The 16,689-nt window shown below is 38.8% G+C and overlaps 1 protein-coding gene across 2 annotated transcripts in view; it reads right to left on the bottom strand.

Annotated features, from left to right (window-relative positions):
- NCAM2 (neural cell adhesion molecule 2) overlaps window positions 1-16,689 on the bottom strand; it is a 321,807-nt gene that overhangs the window by 110,102 nt on the left and 195,016 nt on the right. The gene's annotated exons all lie outside the window — the stretch shown is intronic.

Below are 16,689 nucleotides of genomic sequence, written 5' to 3'. Positions count from 1 at the left end.
CAAAATGGAAGCAAAAAATAGTAATCTCGAAGAAAAGATATCGTTGTTTTGATTTTGTTTCCATCTGCAGACATAGTAGCTACTTTTAAAGAATTCAGATTGGAAAGAGTAGCAGGTTCTATGCAGCTTGTTAACAGCATGTATAATCTCAGGAAAAAAGTATTCTTGAAAGCTTCAAATAGCTTTAAAAAATTATGAACTCACACTTCATGCTGGTCTCTCTTTCAAACTGAAGTTGGTAAGTAATGAGATGACACAGGATATCCAATATACAAAAAAAAAACACTTACTAAAAAAATGAAACATAAAACTTAACTTCTGTCCTTGGTTGGCTTGTATGCACAAGAGTATGAAAGAGAAATAACAAACAGAGAAGATATGATGATCAGCCATTCAAGATTACTTCTGCTAAAGATGCAAATTACAAGAAGGAAATGGTTGATGATTGTTAATGGCAAAAATATTAGCATCAAATTGCATAACTATGTCTTCACGCTGGTGATAAAGAATGAAAACAATAGTAACAAGTGTTTATAATAGAAATATTACATCTATGATAATTACATATGTTCTTTGTAATTAGAAATTCTGATTCATTAATAAACAATATCATATTTAAAGGTCTTATTTTCGAAAATTTTGATGATCTCTATCTATCCTAAGACAGTTAGGATACCATTAAGATAGGTGACTCAAGATGGATTCAGATAGCAAAATTCTCAGGGATAACACCATTAAAATACAAGAGCCTTCTTCAGTACAGACCTTACTTAGTACAGTCACTAAAAACAACAGTTTTACTATACAATTACCTCTTACTCTAGATAATGAAACCTTATCTTAACATGATTATTTGGATAAATGAGAATGAAATCTATGTGATTATATCCCAGATTTGTAAATCTTTAAAATTGTTGAGAAATGTTTTTAACTTGAGCGCAAATTAGAGTTGCAAGGTCCTACTGCAAAGGGTGAACAAAGTAAGACTTAGCACAAGCATAGGACACTCAGCATGTATCAATATGGAATTAGCTCTGTTCAGACTCAAAATACAATGGTGGCTTGCCAGAATTATTCTTTGGTGATTACTCAATCTCTGCGCTTCCGAACAGGAATTGTCATTATTAAGTATATATGATACTAGTAGGAGCAAGGATGGTTATTCTGACTAGGAGCTTTGACCTGGTCCTGTTTCTATTCAGGTCAACTCAAACCTGGTGTATTCCCTCAGGTCTAAAAATAACCAGCACAGTGTAACTATGCCACTGCACTGCATGGACCTGCCTATGCAGGGTGTGCTCACCTCATGAGTTACAGAACTGTGAATCAACAAGGAAACATCAAGCAGTAGGCTCTCAGGCTGGGACGTGCCCAATAGGTGTGATTTTGCTGCCATCGCTAGTAAAAGGCTCTGTGCAGATGCAGCAGTGCAGGGTCTCAGGATTTGTCAGGACTTCTCCTGGCCAAGCGTAATTTTAGTTTGTTTTATGATAGTAAATGCCTAGTCACTAGGCAACCCCTCTAACTTGTTTCTGCTTAGCTCTATGAGTACCATGTATGGTAAAGGACTAACAAACTTTAGCTCTTTATGTTAATTGGGGCAGGCAGAAGCTGTTATGTAACTGGAACTCATAACTAACAGGTGAAAACAGTCAAACTGTACCTGGAAACCAATGAAGAAAAAGCATGTGAAGTGATGGCGTCACAAAATAGATAAAAATAACAAGATCCAGCCAGGGAAGGAAGGATGGTTTGGGTTATCTATTTATTTGTTTATTTTTAATGGGGTGAGGGCTAAGCCATTGATATTATAATTCTTCTGGAGAAGAATTTAGGATGCTGATGAACTGTAATCCCCTCTCTCCATTATTACTGAGGAAAATTAGCATTGTCAACTTCATGCCTCAGGGGAGCACTGTAAGGGGGACTATACACTAGAAAAAAAAGTGAGAGGAAAATCAGGAAGCTTTTGCATAACAATTTTAACTGTTACATTAATTAAAATTTTCTATATGAAATAATTTGGATTGAATGTTTGTATTATTGTAACTAGACTAAGAATAATTCCTTGCTTTATTTTGCTTGAACTGATAAAACATTAATTGGACTAATAATAAATTCTTGGATCTGCACATGGGTTGTGTTTCTCTTTTGCCCACAAGATTTTAATACGATGGTCCGAAAAGGTTCCGTAAAACATTAATACCCTGGAACCTCAGTCTCTTCTAACTGCAAGTTAAGAGTGCCTTCAGAACGAGGCATGGCTCCTGTGCTGGAAACCATATTAATGATATCTAGTCAATAAATGTACAGGGATCTTTGACCGACTGTCTGAAGTGAACACAGGTATGACCTCTGCTCTCTTGAAATACAGTTAAAATCTGCACACTGTTTCCAGCCTCAAAATAAGTTAGCTTAAACCATTCCATTCTGCTCTTGAAGATACACCTTAAAATACAGACACTAAAGAAATTAAAACAACTGTTATCAGACTGACAAACTATTTTGCAAGAATATAAAAGAATCTTTAAAATTACATGCAGTCCAAGGACTTCAAATTGAATTAAATGCATTTATATATCTATTTATTTCATCTTCATATGACTCAGGTTCAAATCATAACTCTCAGTTTGGCTTTAGTTATAGGAACAACTAGTGCAGTGAAGACAGGCAGTTATATACAGCATAGAATGGCCCATACAGAGCATCACAGCATGTGCTTTCCTGTGAAACAAAAAGCATCAGGATTCAAGTTTCTCTCATGAGTTTGTTCAGAAGTTGTATTCAACTCAGGATTCCCTTCTAGTTTTCCGTAAAAGCGCTGTATATTTTGTTAAAATGCCCATGCCTGGACAGCAGATAAGAAGTCTATCTGGAAACTAGAATTAGGTGAAGTCCTGCAGGGGGATATTCAAACAGTGAGGCTCATTTAGAGGAAGGAAAAGCACAGAAAGCCAGGAATTGCAAAACTTGAGTGAGGAAGAACAAGGGACTTGCTTGCAGCAGGACATATCCAAATGCCAAGCCTCAAAGACCAAGGAGACTTTGCTTATACAGTCAGAGAAGACTGTAGGGGTTTTTTTTGCAACTGAAGAAAGCAAAGGAAATCATTGTAGTAGCAAGCAAAACAGGGAAGATGATAACCTAAACTGGATGGATATCAAAGGGCATGGTAATATTTGTTTTCAAGTAATTTTATTCAGTATCATCCAACTGAGCAGGGTTCTCTATTTAAATTTCCAAATGTATTCACATTTACAGTTATAAATAAAAGATTACGCTAAATATGTCAGTCAAATTGGGTGAAATCTATTATGGAACAATCATGCTGCTGCTAGAGTTTGAAACAAGCTGGAAAGCAGAGATTTCAACATGGCAGTACAAAAAATTAATATGTCAGTCTGTTAGGGAAAATATCACTTTGAGAAACGAAATGCCAGCACAAATCTACAGCTCATTTTCAGTCAGCTTACAGCATTTCCTACTCAACTGCACAAGGCAGGAAGCTCAAAGGGTATGTATTAGTGAATCAAATTATGAAAACTTATGTATAGTACATTGCTCAAGAAACAGACCAGTAACAAAGCATAAACTGGAGAGACCATGTCCATAAATTTATTCTAAGTGAAAGCTCTAGGATTCTCAGCTGTGCGGGCAAATTGTTCGGTGCAGGGAGCGAGAGGCTTGGAAGATGGTAGCCAGTTCCCCGGGTGAACAAGCAGAGAGAGAAAGTTAGAGTATATGGAGGGGTTTACTCAAGTACTTTAAGTGAAGGAAGGGATCTGGGAGGGTGGAGCACTGGTTTCAGAGGAGGCTATGGGCAGCAAAGGGCTGCAGGAGCAGGGGCTCTTGGTGGCCTATCAGTGGGGGAAAGAGTTCTTTCTCCTTATTTGGACAGCTACCAGTTGCCAAAGTCTAATCTAAGGAACAAAGTTACCAAAAAAAATGCCAAAAATTTGTTCAGGGTATATCAAGAGCAAGAAAATTCATGTTATCTAATATTTTGGCATTTTCTGCATGGTGAATAACTAGTCTATAATGTTTTATAAGCACATAATTTCATTTTAACAAATATGATGCTAAAGAGAATCATGACAAAAAGACTCATCTATATAATCAGTATATACAATCAGTACATTTTCATACAGAATTTGTAAAGATTTTTTAACTACAGCATTTTTGCTAAACAAGTTGACCTATGACTTAGGGAATTCTTAGCAAAACTTAGAAGACTTCACGTTAAATACCTATAGTATTGCTTCTGAGTGAGACAGTAATACTTTTTTCTGAGTAGAGTTTCAGTAAGACCAAAACTATAGTAATTCTCTTACTTTGAATCTCTGATAAGGGAACATAAGCCAGCATTGACAACTGTAGTTGTAAATAACATGGCGTGTTTCATACTGTAAATACTTTTTTCTAATTGATACAAAAGCTACTTCAGTCTTGCTTTTGTTACATTTAAAAGTTCTAAAGGAAGTCCCTGTAGCTTCTGTACCCATTTTCACTTTTTCTAATCTAAAAATAGGTATCTATCAACATATCTTAAATCCAAATGAGGTTTCTCAAATATACTGCTAAAACAGTATTTATTAAATCTTAAAGTCTAAACAGTCACAAAACTGTATTTTTAATGTGAACTTCTACATTAATTATCCACTTTTTTATATTATGCTAATAAGATGAACATTTATAAAGTAAAGTACTATGTTAATTCTTAATTCAAGCTATTTTTACCAAGTGTTATACACACTTCCCCTCAGGACTTTAGCACAATATCAGCTACCTACAAGATATATTAAACCATGTTAGAAGGTCAGCTTGCAGTAAGCTAAAAATTACCACATGCTAGTAATACCTTTACTTTTGGCATAAATGTCACAACTTCATATGTACAGGTAGAAGGTTATAGGAATTAAAGACAAAAAATATATTGTTGCTGACATCATTATTTATATTATTGCAGCATTTAGAAATTTTATCCACACAGATTGAGGCCATGCATAGATGGGAGTTGTTATTCTGACCATGATTCAGAGCTCAGACAAAAGGTTGAGGCAGGCAATCCTAACAAATATTGTCAGATGAATTTCTGAAGCTGTCAGTAAGGGACTGTAAAAGCAGTCTTCACTTGCCCCAGTGCAGGGGAATGAGATTCTCGCACTCCACTTTAGGCTAAGTTACACAGCCTCACAACTGACATGGAGTGTGAACATCTAACTTGACTGTGTTTCAAATCTGGGAATTGATACTAACAGGAAAATAGTGTATGAACGATGAACAGAAAAACGGTAGTGTGAAAATGTGATAGGAAAATATGCTTTGTAGAAGCACACTGCGGACATTAATAATTTGGTAAGACTTACTAATGCACATAAAGTTTAGATAATTTCTTAAACAAAAGAAACAATAGATAGAAAACTAGAATCCAGGCCCCTTGCTTTGATCTCCCTTTTGTCTAAGTTCTAAATACCAGTCCTTTCATTTCTTCCTAATATACAAGGGTGTTCAAGCTACCTTTCAGGTCAGAAAAACTGCTGACAGATTTTAATAGAGTAAAATCCATTTTGGCAGCGTTCTACTGATGATTGTACTATAGTGTTTATTTCCTGTTTCCTATGAGCTTCCATGTTACCTAAGAGATTAAATATTTCAGAAGTCTCTGAAGAATGCATTCTACCAAATGACACTACCAAATGACCCCCGTCTATGAAGTGTGGCTCTACTACTTGACATATCAACAGATCACTGTATTATCAAACAAATAAAAGCTATTAGAATACATTATTAAACAGTTAGCAGATAATACAACTGATATTTAGGCAGAAACTCAAGAAACAATCTTTTGTGTAGTGGAAAGAACGAATGAATATTCAAGTCCAAGTAGTACTGATGCAATAGAAAAAGTGGGTCTATAAAAGTTGCCTGATAATTTCAATCTTCATTAGTATAACAAATGGAATATCATCACTGATGACTAAATGGAAAAAGCTAATATTGGAAGGGAAAGAAATTTCATTTGCAAACTTGTATGGCTTTATTTCAGCCAATAAATACAACATCACAACCTATAGAAAGTACTCAAAAAATATCTACTTTGTGCATAGCTAGTACATTAGCAGATGGATTAAATGCGAAACAATTTCTAAGTTTGAAATATGAATTAGGTAGAAATAGGATTATCCATATACAGAATAAAAACTCCACATTTATTTATGCTTATATGCCTTGTCAAACAAGTGATTAAATTAGCCATATTCCTAAATAAAAACCTCACTTCCCTATCTTTAAGCTTTTAATATAAGAGAGGTATTAACATTTACATTTACTTGGCTTTTTGTCATCTCTGAAGAATACAAAAAGCCACAACTTTGTCTTTGCTGACTTCATTCTGCTCTACCGCAAAGTGATTTTAAAGTTTCAATGAGAGGAAAAATCTACAGAAATGGGAGAATTCCGGGCTAGCGTAACACCAAACCTATCATCCATACAACATGTACATATGGATGTATGTACAGCCATTTGGATCCATTCTTGGGAACAGAACATTTAATCTGTCTCCCAACAGAGGCACAAATCCAAAGGGCCTTCTGACCATGACGCTTAGAGTTAGTATTGAGCTACCAATAAACCCACTAATTAAGCCTGCATTGTGGAAGATGCTATGGTGCATCAAAATAATTTCTGGCTTCAGTTCTGGTTTCATTTAGGCCTATTTAAAAACCAGGAAGGATACTGTAACCTAAAAGGGGGTATGGAATTCAGATAAGTGGTTGAGCCACTTAAAGACTTTGAAATATCAACACCGGGTTGCAGCTTTCCTACTGTAATGCTTCCTCAGCCCATCCAGGTCCTCCATCTTCTCCTATCCTCTTCCAACTTAACAAACTCCTGTGTTTTATTTCCTCAGCCCTCTAACTACATATAATCATATTCATATACATATAATCAATCTTCCTATTAAAACCTATACACTCTGTTTCTAGCTCCTTGTAGTTAACTGAATGGTAGGTCCCAACACTATGCAAGTGCAGTTGAATATGCAATGGAGCAGACAAAGGAAATCCAAAACATCAGCAGATTTCTATGCATTAGATAACTGTTGAGAGTATACTATTCAGAGCTAATATGTGCTTCACACTTTGCATACGTCATAGGGTATAAGTCAGTACACTCCCAAAAGCACTGATTACCTAACACTTAAGGTCAATCCCATGCTTCCTCCTCACTCTTGTGTCCATTTATTTACCCTTTCCCTGCAATTAAAATATTCTTGCTTTTCAATTTCATATCCTTAACATGGAAAGCCCATCATGCCTCATTTGAAAAAGCGCCTAGAATCAAAGCTGCTCTACTTATATCGGTGTATGCAGGATGGCTGGAGTAGTGGCCATCAGCTGTTGCTGCATCTCAGCTGCCCAACCAATGCCCAGCTGTCTACCCAGCCTGTGACGCCTGATTGAATTGTCTGTAGACTGCTTCAGTTGCATAGTCAGTCACAGTGAGAGCTAACTGCAGCAGCTACATAAATTATTTTAGCCTGCAGGCATGAACTAAAATTATAATGGCAAAAATATTCTATGACATTGTATGTAGAAGCTGTTCAGACAATACACAGGTGAAATAAGTTATAACTATTTCATTCAGTAAGGCAAGGAGACTTGCCCCTTACATTTTCCAACTATTCAAAGGAGAAAAGTTCCTGAGGTTAGTATAGCTCAGAAACAGAAGAAAATATCCTAGAATCAATAAAAATACCCTAGATACATTCAAGCTCCTCCTTTCTTTGGTGATTCACCATTCAGATAAAGAGCTCATCCTTGATGAGCAAAAATATAACGCAGCTCTCATTATTATCTCAGAAGAAAGGAAACACAATTCACTGGCATTTACTATAACACTGCTTTTTTTTTAAACTGTAGCAAAACCATATACAGGGATCCAAAATTTTTTCAGACTCTTTTTATTATCATTTGTGACAGCTGAAGTGGAGTTAATAGGCTTGGGGAAAAAAACACACAGCCAACCTTTCAAAAAAGCATGACAAAACAATTTCCCAAATCCTTTGCCTACTACCTGTTCACAACCACTGTGAAAAATTCTACAAGCTCCAAACAGTTGTCATTCACATGCTACTATAAAGAGAATTTAAACTTGGAAAATAATTTAATTGGTCGTCTAGACTCTGCAATATTTAAAAACAATGTCACAGACTCACAGAATGGTTTAGGTTGGAAGGGACCTCTGGAGATCATCTAGTCCAACCTCCCTGCTCAAGCAGGGTCCTCTAGAGCATATTGCCCAGGATCACATCCAGACGGGCTTTGAATATCTCCAGCGAAGGAGACTCCACCACCTCTCTGGGCAACCTGTGCCAGTGCTCTGTCACCCCCCACAGCCAAGAAGTTTTTTCTCAGGTTCAGATGGAACTTCCTGTGGTTCAGTTTCTGCCCATTGCCTCTTGTCCTGTTGCTGGGCACCACGGAGTGTCATCCTCTTGACACTCCCCCTTCAGATACTTATACACGTTGATGAGATCGCCTCTCAGTCTTCTCTTCTCCAGGCTGAACAGGCCCAGCTCTTGCAGTCTTTCCTCATAGGAGAGATGCTCCAGTACCCTCATCATCTTTGTAGCCCTCCGCTGGACTCTCTCCAGGAGTGCCATGTCTCTCTTGTCCTGGGGAGCCCAGAAGTGGACACAGTACTCCAGGGGAGGCCTCGCCAGGGCTGAGGAGAGGGGCAGGATCACCTCCCTCCACCTGCTGGCAACACTCTGCCTCATGCAGCCCAGGATCCCATTGGCCTTCTTGGCCACAAGGGCACATCATTGCTGCGTCATGCTTAACTTGTTGTCCACCAGCACTCCCAGGGCCTTCTCTGCAGAGCTGCTTTCCAGCAGGTCAGCCCCCAGCCTGTCCTGGGGCATGGGGTTATTCCTCCCTAGGTGCAGGACCTTGCACTTGCCTTTGTTGAACTTCAGGAGGTTCCTCTCCACCCAGCTCTCCAGCCTGTCCAGGTCCCCCTGAATGGCAGCACAGCCTTCTGGTGTGTTAGCCTCTCCCCCCAGTTTAGTATCATCAGCAGACTTGCTGAGGGTGCACTCTGTGCCTTCCTCCAGGTCATCGATGACTACATTGAACAAGACTGGACCCAGGACTGACCCCTGGGGGACACCACTAGCCACAGGCCTCCAACTTGATTCTGCGCCATTCACCACAACCCTCTGAGCTCGGCCATCCAGCCACTTCTCCATCCACCACACTCTCCACTCATCCAACCCACACTTCCTGAGCTTGCCTAGGAGGATGTGATGGGAGGCAGTGTCCAAAGCCTTGCTGAAGTCCAGGTAGACAACATCCACTGCTCTCCCCTCATCTACTCAGCCAGTCATTCCACCATAGAAGGCTACCAGATTGGTCAAGCGTGATTTCCCTTGGGTGAATCCATGCTGACTCCTCCTGATCCCCTTCTTGCCCTCCACATGCTTAGTGAGGACCTCCAGGAGGAGCTGTTCCATCCCCTTTCCAGGGATGGAGGTGAGGCTGACAGGCCTGTAGTAGTTCCCTGGCTCCTCCTTCTTTGCCCTTTCTGAAGACTGGGGTGACACTGGCTTTCTTCCAGTCCTCAGGCACCTCTCCTGACTGCCAGGACCTTGCCAAGAGGATGGAGAGTGGCCTAGTCATAACATCTGCCAGCTCCCTCAGCACTCGTGGGTGCATCTCATCGGGGCCCATGGATTTATGGATGTCAAGTTTGCACAAAAGATCTCTAACCCGATCCTCCTCCACCAAGGGAGAGTCTTCCTTCCTTTCTGCAGGCTTCCTCTCTTGTCCCCAGGGTCTGGAATTCCTGAGGACTGGCCTCAGCAGTGAAGACTGAAGCAAAGGCAGCAGTCAATAACTCTGCCTTCTCTGTATCCTTTGTCACCAGGGCACCCGCCCCATTCAGCAGCGGACACACGTTTTCCCGAGTCTTCCTTTTGCTACTGATGTATTTGAAGAACGCCTTCTCGGTGTCCTTGACATCCCTTGCCAGATTTAATTCCAACTGGGCCTTAGCCTTCCTTGTCACATCCCTGCACACTCTGACAACGTCCCTGTATTCCTCCCAAGTGGCCTGTCCCCTTTGCCACATTCTGTACACTTCCTTCTTCTGTTGGAGTTTTGCCAGGAGTCCCTTGCTCATCCAGGCAGGTCTCCTGCCCACTTTGCTCGACTTCTTACTCAGAGGGATGCACCCTTCTTGAGCCTGGAGGAGGTGATGCTTGAATATTAACCAGCTCTCTTGGACCCCTCTTCCTTCTCGGGCCCTACCCCATGAGTTTCCCCTAAGTAGGTCCCTGAAGAGGCCAAAGGTAGCTCTCCTGAAGTCCAGGGTTGCAATCCTACTCATTGCCCTGCTCCCTCCTCGTAGGATCCTGAACTCCATCATCTCATCGTCACTGCAGCCAAGGCTGCCCCCAACCTTCACCTCTCCAACTAGACCTTCTTTGTTCGTTAGTACAAGGTCTAGCATTGCACCTCTCCTCGTTAGTGTCTCCACCACCTGGGTCAAGAAATTATCACCAGTGCTCTGCAGGAACCTCTTTGACTCTTTGTGCCTAGCTGTGCTGTCTTCCCAGCTGCTGTCAGGGTGGTTGAAGTCCCCCAGGAGAACCAGGGCCTGTGATCGTGAGGCTACTTCCAGCTGTCTGTAGAAGGCCTCATCGATGACTTCCTCCTGGTCAGGTGGCCTCTAGTAAACCCCCACCACGGTGTCACCCATGTTAGCCTGCCCTTTAATCCTTACCCGTAGGCTCTCACCTCGCTGTTCATCCACCCCGAGGCAGAGCTCCACACATTCTAGTTGCTCCCTCACATAAAGAGCAACTCCACCACCTCGCCTTCCTGGCCTGTCTTTCCTAAAAAGCACATAGCCATCCATGACAGCATCCCAGTCATGTGAACTATCCCACCATGTCTCTGTAACCGCAATGAGATCATGGCCCTGCGACTGCACACAGATCTCTAACTCTTCCTGTTTATTCCCCATGCTGCGTGCATTGGTATACAGGCATTTCAGAGAGCCAGACAAGCATGCAAGCTTCCCAGGAGAGGTGCAAGAGGATCCTCCACAGCCAGGTTCCATGCTGTCTCCCCTGGCTGTACGCACCCGCTGGAGGCATCCTGACTTGAGCGGTGTTTTACTGACTACCCTGCCACTATACCACTCCCCTTCCCCCATCTTTGTCACAGGAAATTACACAGGGGCAAGATTATGATTACCCAGATTTTGATTGCAATGGTACATGGATTGAAGCAAAAATTGAGATATCTAAATAGTCATTACTATAATGTTATAATGTTAAAAATTTAAGGTCTTTTCACCTGTGGATATAACTAAAATAGAGTAAGGTATTTCAAAAACATGTGGTGAATGTCTATCAAAGCTATATAAAATACAGTATTATTTAATTTATCTTAAATCTAACTCCCTTACTAATTAACTAACTAACTCTTAGTTAGTTTTGAAACTAAGTTTCAAAATCCCCCACCCCCTTTTTTTAATCAGTTACAGCATATATGAGGCAATATCAAAACTGAGTATGGGATCCTAGACCATGACCTCTCTGCATCCATTTAACTTCCTTTATTCCTTTCATATGTTTAGACTGTAAATTTTTCACGGTAAAGATTGTCTCTTCGCACACACTCTACACATAGTGGAGCTACTGTCTCAAATATAGTTCCATATGTTATTGTTATTTTTATTCCAAAACAGGCATTGAAAAGAATTGCAAACAATCTTGGTCAGCTTTCACAGTTCTGCTAGAATTAGATACTAGGAAATGCCCACATGTCTCTACAGTATGCACTGAAATCAATGACATTTTTGTATCACAAAATCAGGATATGGTCTGTTCAGGGAGGTACACAGATGTGTGTGTGCATGCCCAAAATCCATTTTCTAAGCTATTACATCAAATCCATTCACCATCCTTCCTTCTGTTCTACAAAAAGCAACTCCTCCTCTGCCTCTTTTTACTGGGAAAATGGCCATGGCTGCTGGACGCACAGAGGTCTTTGGAACATGCCATCTGCAATCGCAGCTGAAAGGGCCATGGCCAGGTTGGCATGTTAATGAGGGGCTGCGCAGTACTGGAGAGCCCGTGGGTTAGAAATGAAGAGGCAGAGAAGATATACCACACAGAGAGCTTTAACTTAACAATGCAGTATCAGATGAAGATCCACTCTTGGAGTAAATCTTCACTTCAATGCAGGCAAATCTTTAAGGGTGAGCCCAACACCTTCTGTCACACATAATCGCTCAGTTACTCAGGCTCATCCACTCTCATATATTTATGAGTTATCAAAAAAGATCACAGAGGTCATGCAATGTGACCTCCTGGAAAACCTGAGGTGTGAAACTTTCATGACCCTTCAGTACAGTTAGATAAAGGAGAGGGAAATACCTCTTTATTTCAAATTCTCAATGAAGAAGAGACCACACATGCGGTTTCAAAGGCTGACTGACAAAAGGAAAGATGAAAATGGTTCTTCGTTTCTGGTTTGAACTAATTTGGCTTTAACTTTCAGATACATGTATCTGATATATTAAAGGCCTTTATCAAAGTTATATTTTCTTTAAATATAATTATAGACCTCTTACTCATTAACATTATCCTTCTTAAAAGCCCAGTAGGGTTATTTCTTTGATCTGTTACTTTGGCTCATTTTCCATTCCTTTGGACACAATCATTTCAAAACCCAGAGAAGCCTATGTCCTGGTTATAAGAACTCACATTTAAAAGAAAACATCATTTCGAATTCATGAAGGCTGAGAATGACCTCAAATTCACGTCTTCTTCGCTCTTGTAACAAGGCTATTATTTGCTCACAACCATACTCAGTTCCTTGGGAGGACGTTTCTTAGACAGCTATCCCCCAAAGGACTATGTGGTCAGGACATTCAGTGCATTAAGTATCAGCCTAGAATCTGACACTAGCATCTAAGCTTGAGCAAAAAGTAAGGCATACACTCTTCCATTTGGTATCTGGCTACCGGCTACTTTTGTGCAGTGTACATGGCTTCTGAATGACATCTGTGAGACACATAATTCTCCCTTCTCACTGTAATAGGCTGTAGAATTATGGATTCTGAATTCCTCTTTTAGACTGCGTAATGCATAGGCACTGGAATGCCAAAATTGTACATGCCTAAATCTTTATTAAACCTGAGCTGTAATCAAAATGCAGCATTGTTAAAAAACTGAATTTCCCTGGATATACTTCCTACTTTCACACAGAACTATTATTCAAAACTTAGATATTCACCAAATATGAGTGTCTGATAATTTTTTTCCAGATGTCCAGAAGCTGAGTTTCTGGTCTGATTGGGGCTATCACCATGAAACATGCATGGAGTAATTCTTCTGTATCAGTTCTGAAACATATTAACTATTAAGATGGCAAGCATATACAAAGGAACCACAATTCATGCTTCATGCCTCACAACTGTTGAGAGTGGTATACGCACCCATATTTCTAGCTGGAATTTCCATACATAACTCTAATGCCTTAAAAAGTTTATTAGATTGACTCAGTTAATTTTGCTAGTAAAACTTTTGGGATTTTTTATGTATACTGAGTCCATCTGAAAAGATGAACTCATCACTATTAATTACAATACTGAAAAAGAATTAACTGAATCTATTTCAGCTTTCCTATTATTTTGCTTGAGAACAAATCACTTTAGTTATCATTTCAACTACTACTGCCACTTTCATTTTTTTCTCCCAGACTCTTGGAACTTTACAGTGTTCTGGGATTTACTAGAAATATACAAGTGAGTCCACATAATTTCTTGCTCTTCTTTCATACCTTGATATATTACATCTGTCACCTACACAGACACATTTAAGGATGTAACTAGAAAACAGAGGAATGTCAAAGACTGCAAGGTGAATGACTGGAAGCTCAATAAGGACTTAAATTTCTTTTCCACAGTTATTATGGCAAGTGTCTGTAAATCTGTAAAGGGCCCACCATTAGTAGTTAAGGAAGAAGAAATCAAACAGGCCTGCAAGTATCCTTATTCACCACAGATCATGACATTCAGCTATCACTGGAAAGACTGTGTGTTGACCAGTCACATCTATCTGAGTCAAGGTAAGCCAATTAACGTCAAGATTTAGAAGGACCACAACTCCAGAGCAGCTAGCTACAATCTTACTAATTTTCACCTCTAAGCTGTTACAAAGTAAAAGAAACGAACCTGTTTTACAATTAGCAGATTATAGACAGTATTTCTTTGGGGTTTTTTTGATGCATTTTTTTAATGACAGATAATAGCAGCCTGCAGTTCCACAAAGACAGTCTGCTAATCTCAATCATAGTTTCATTCAAATAAACTAACACAATTCTTTATCAACCAGGAGAAAGTTATGACTTAGTAATAAATGTTATTGAAGATTTCCAGAAGGGATGATAGTCATATTAGCCAGTACTGAAGTAAATCTGTGTTCCGTGTAGGAAAAAGTAATAGTTGATCAATCACAAGGAACTAGATATCACGGACTGATATTTAATTCAGTTCAAGTAGGACATTCAGAGAACCAAAGAATTCCTGAAGTAAAACAAAGAATTCCTGAAGTTATGCACTATTAAAGTCTTCAAATCCATTACATTTTGGAAAAGGTAGAAAGGGAAGTGAGAGCTGTAATATAACTCATTTGTTACATAATATGCTGTCTGTATCCTCTGGGATCAAATAAATTTTGTCTTTGTCATTTTATTGGGAACAACATATATCATTACTATTTTTCTCTTAAAATTCTTTATGCAAGATTTCAAGTTTATGGAACTGTCAAATACTTCAGACAGAAGATCCTGTAACTTTTTTTACATAACTGACAAATCTGTAAGGATTTGAGGTTGATTATGTAGAATTGAAATTAGAGAGGCTAAATATCTTTAAACTTCATGCTTTTAAAAATCTACGTTTAGTTATAAAAAAAAAAAAATTACATTGAATGTTTTCTTCTCCCTTAAGATCAGTTTTAAATGTAAATGAAGAAACAGAAATAACTGCCATGTACCAGAAGAATAATTTGTCACCCAGATAGCCAGTTTTATCTATAAATGAACTTGCATTTTACTAAAACAGGAATAACATGATTGAGGAGCTATATACTAAATTAATAAAATTATAATTAAAAATGACAACATTTTCTGTGTTTTTAGTTATTATCACGTTAATATTATGGGTAATTTTTCTATTGTTTATGGGAAAAACCAATATTGTCCCTAAAGATATGTGTAATTCAACAAAAACATTGAATTAAGTGCAAGCTATGCCAAAAATGTGTTAAAACTAGTAAAAAATTCCAAAAATGATTTCACTGAACGTAGATGATAATTTTTATATTTATGCAAGTACATTGGGTGATTGGACATTACTTCAAAAGTTATCATATATATGTAATCATTTCAGTGTAAGAATACATTACAGAAAAACCCAGCCTTCCTCAATTCATCATCTTCTCTGTCTATGTGCAGAACATTGCTATATTACTCAGTAATTCCTCAACATTTTAATCACGGTCACTTTTCTTCCCTATTCACCAAATCTGGTAGGAAAGCAAGAGTCAAGGCTTTGGCACTCTAGAGTGTTTGGGGACCATGGAGCAAGTGTAGCATATTTTTACAGTTCAGGAACACATATAGTATTTCAGAACATTTAATCAGTATTCAGTAAAAACTCTCTCATGAACAATACATAAAGGTACTTCATTGGCAAGAAAGAAAGGAAACTAAGTAACTCTATTGATTCACATTCTTCTTACATTCCATGTGCACGTGTATCAACACACTAGTAGCAAACGAATATAATTTTTACATTGGTCTTCAATATTTTTCAGTTGAGCCTCCATTCAGATGCACCACTGTGGATGCTACATGGGTGACAGTGACAAGTCTAGAGAGTTTAACCATCTGCAGATTGAATTAAAAATATAACACTGTGCTATACCGGCACTAGATAAATATCAGATTTCAACTGCATAAATGGTTTTCAGCTTATTTCCGCAATTTGATTTCGTTTGTATTTTCTGATACAGTAAGTTATTTTAGGAACGTTTGAAACATAAGTGAAAGGCTACACTTGTAACCTCTGAACCAAGTTTAGTCTCTGTGGGTCAAAAAGATCACTTTCGGCTTGAAATATTTAAAGAAGAGAGAGATTGCTTTTGTTTTTGTTAAACTACTGGAAAAAATATGACATAAATACGGTTATGTCACTCTGAAATGGAAACTACAGTGCAGGCAAATGTTAAAGACAGAGTCTCACATAAACTGTCTCAACTACAGGAAAGGTTGAGTGGGATACTAGACCAGACAAGACATTTGCTCTTTCAGAACAATAAAAAACAGACATATGTATTTCCTTAATGTACAGTAATTCCCTATAAATGCAGTGACTCACTGTGTATTTAATTTCCTGACTGGCATGATCACTGTTTAGTTTTGTCAATTAGTTTTTTAAGTAACAGCTATGAATATGCAAATAACTCTAAGAAAATTGTCTATGATTTAGCTGTTTGATTATCCGGACTCAAAATTCTGGTTTAGCCAGCCATAAAGATGCTATCTCACACTTTAACTAAAGCAGAGAAATTCTGTAGTTTCTGCAAGGAAATTAAGAAGAAAATAC

The sequence above is a fragment of the Struthio camelus genome, chromosome 1 (assembly GCF_040807025.1).
Source record: "Struthio camelus isolate bStrCam1 chromosome 1, bStrCam1.hap1, whole genome shotgun sequence".
In the NCBI taxonomy this organism is placed as follows: Eukaryota; Metazoa; Chordata; class Aves; order Struthioniformes; family Struthionidae; genus Struthio; species Struthio camelus.
This window is presented reverse-complemented; position numbering and strand designations above follow the sequence as displayed.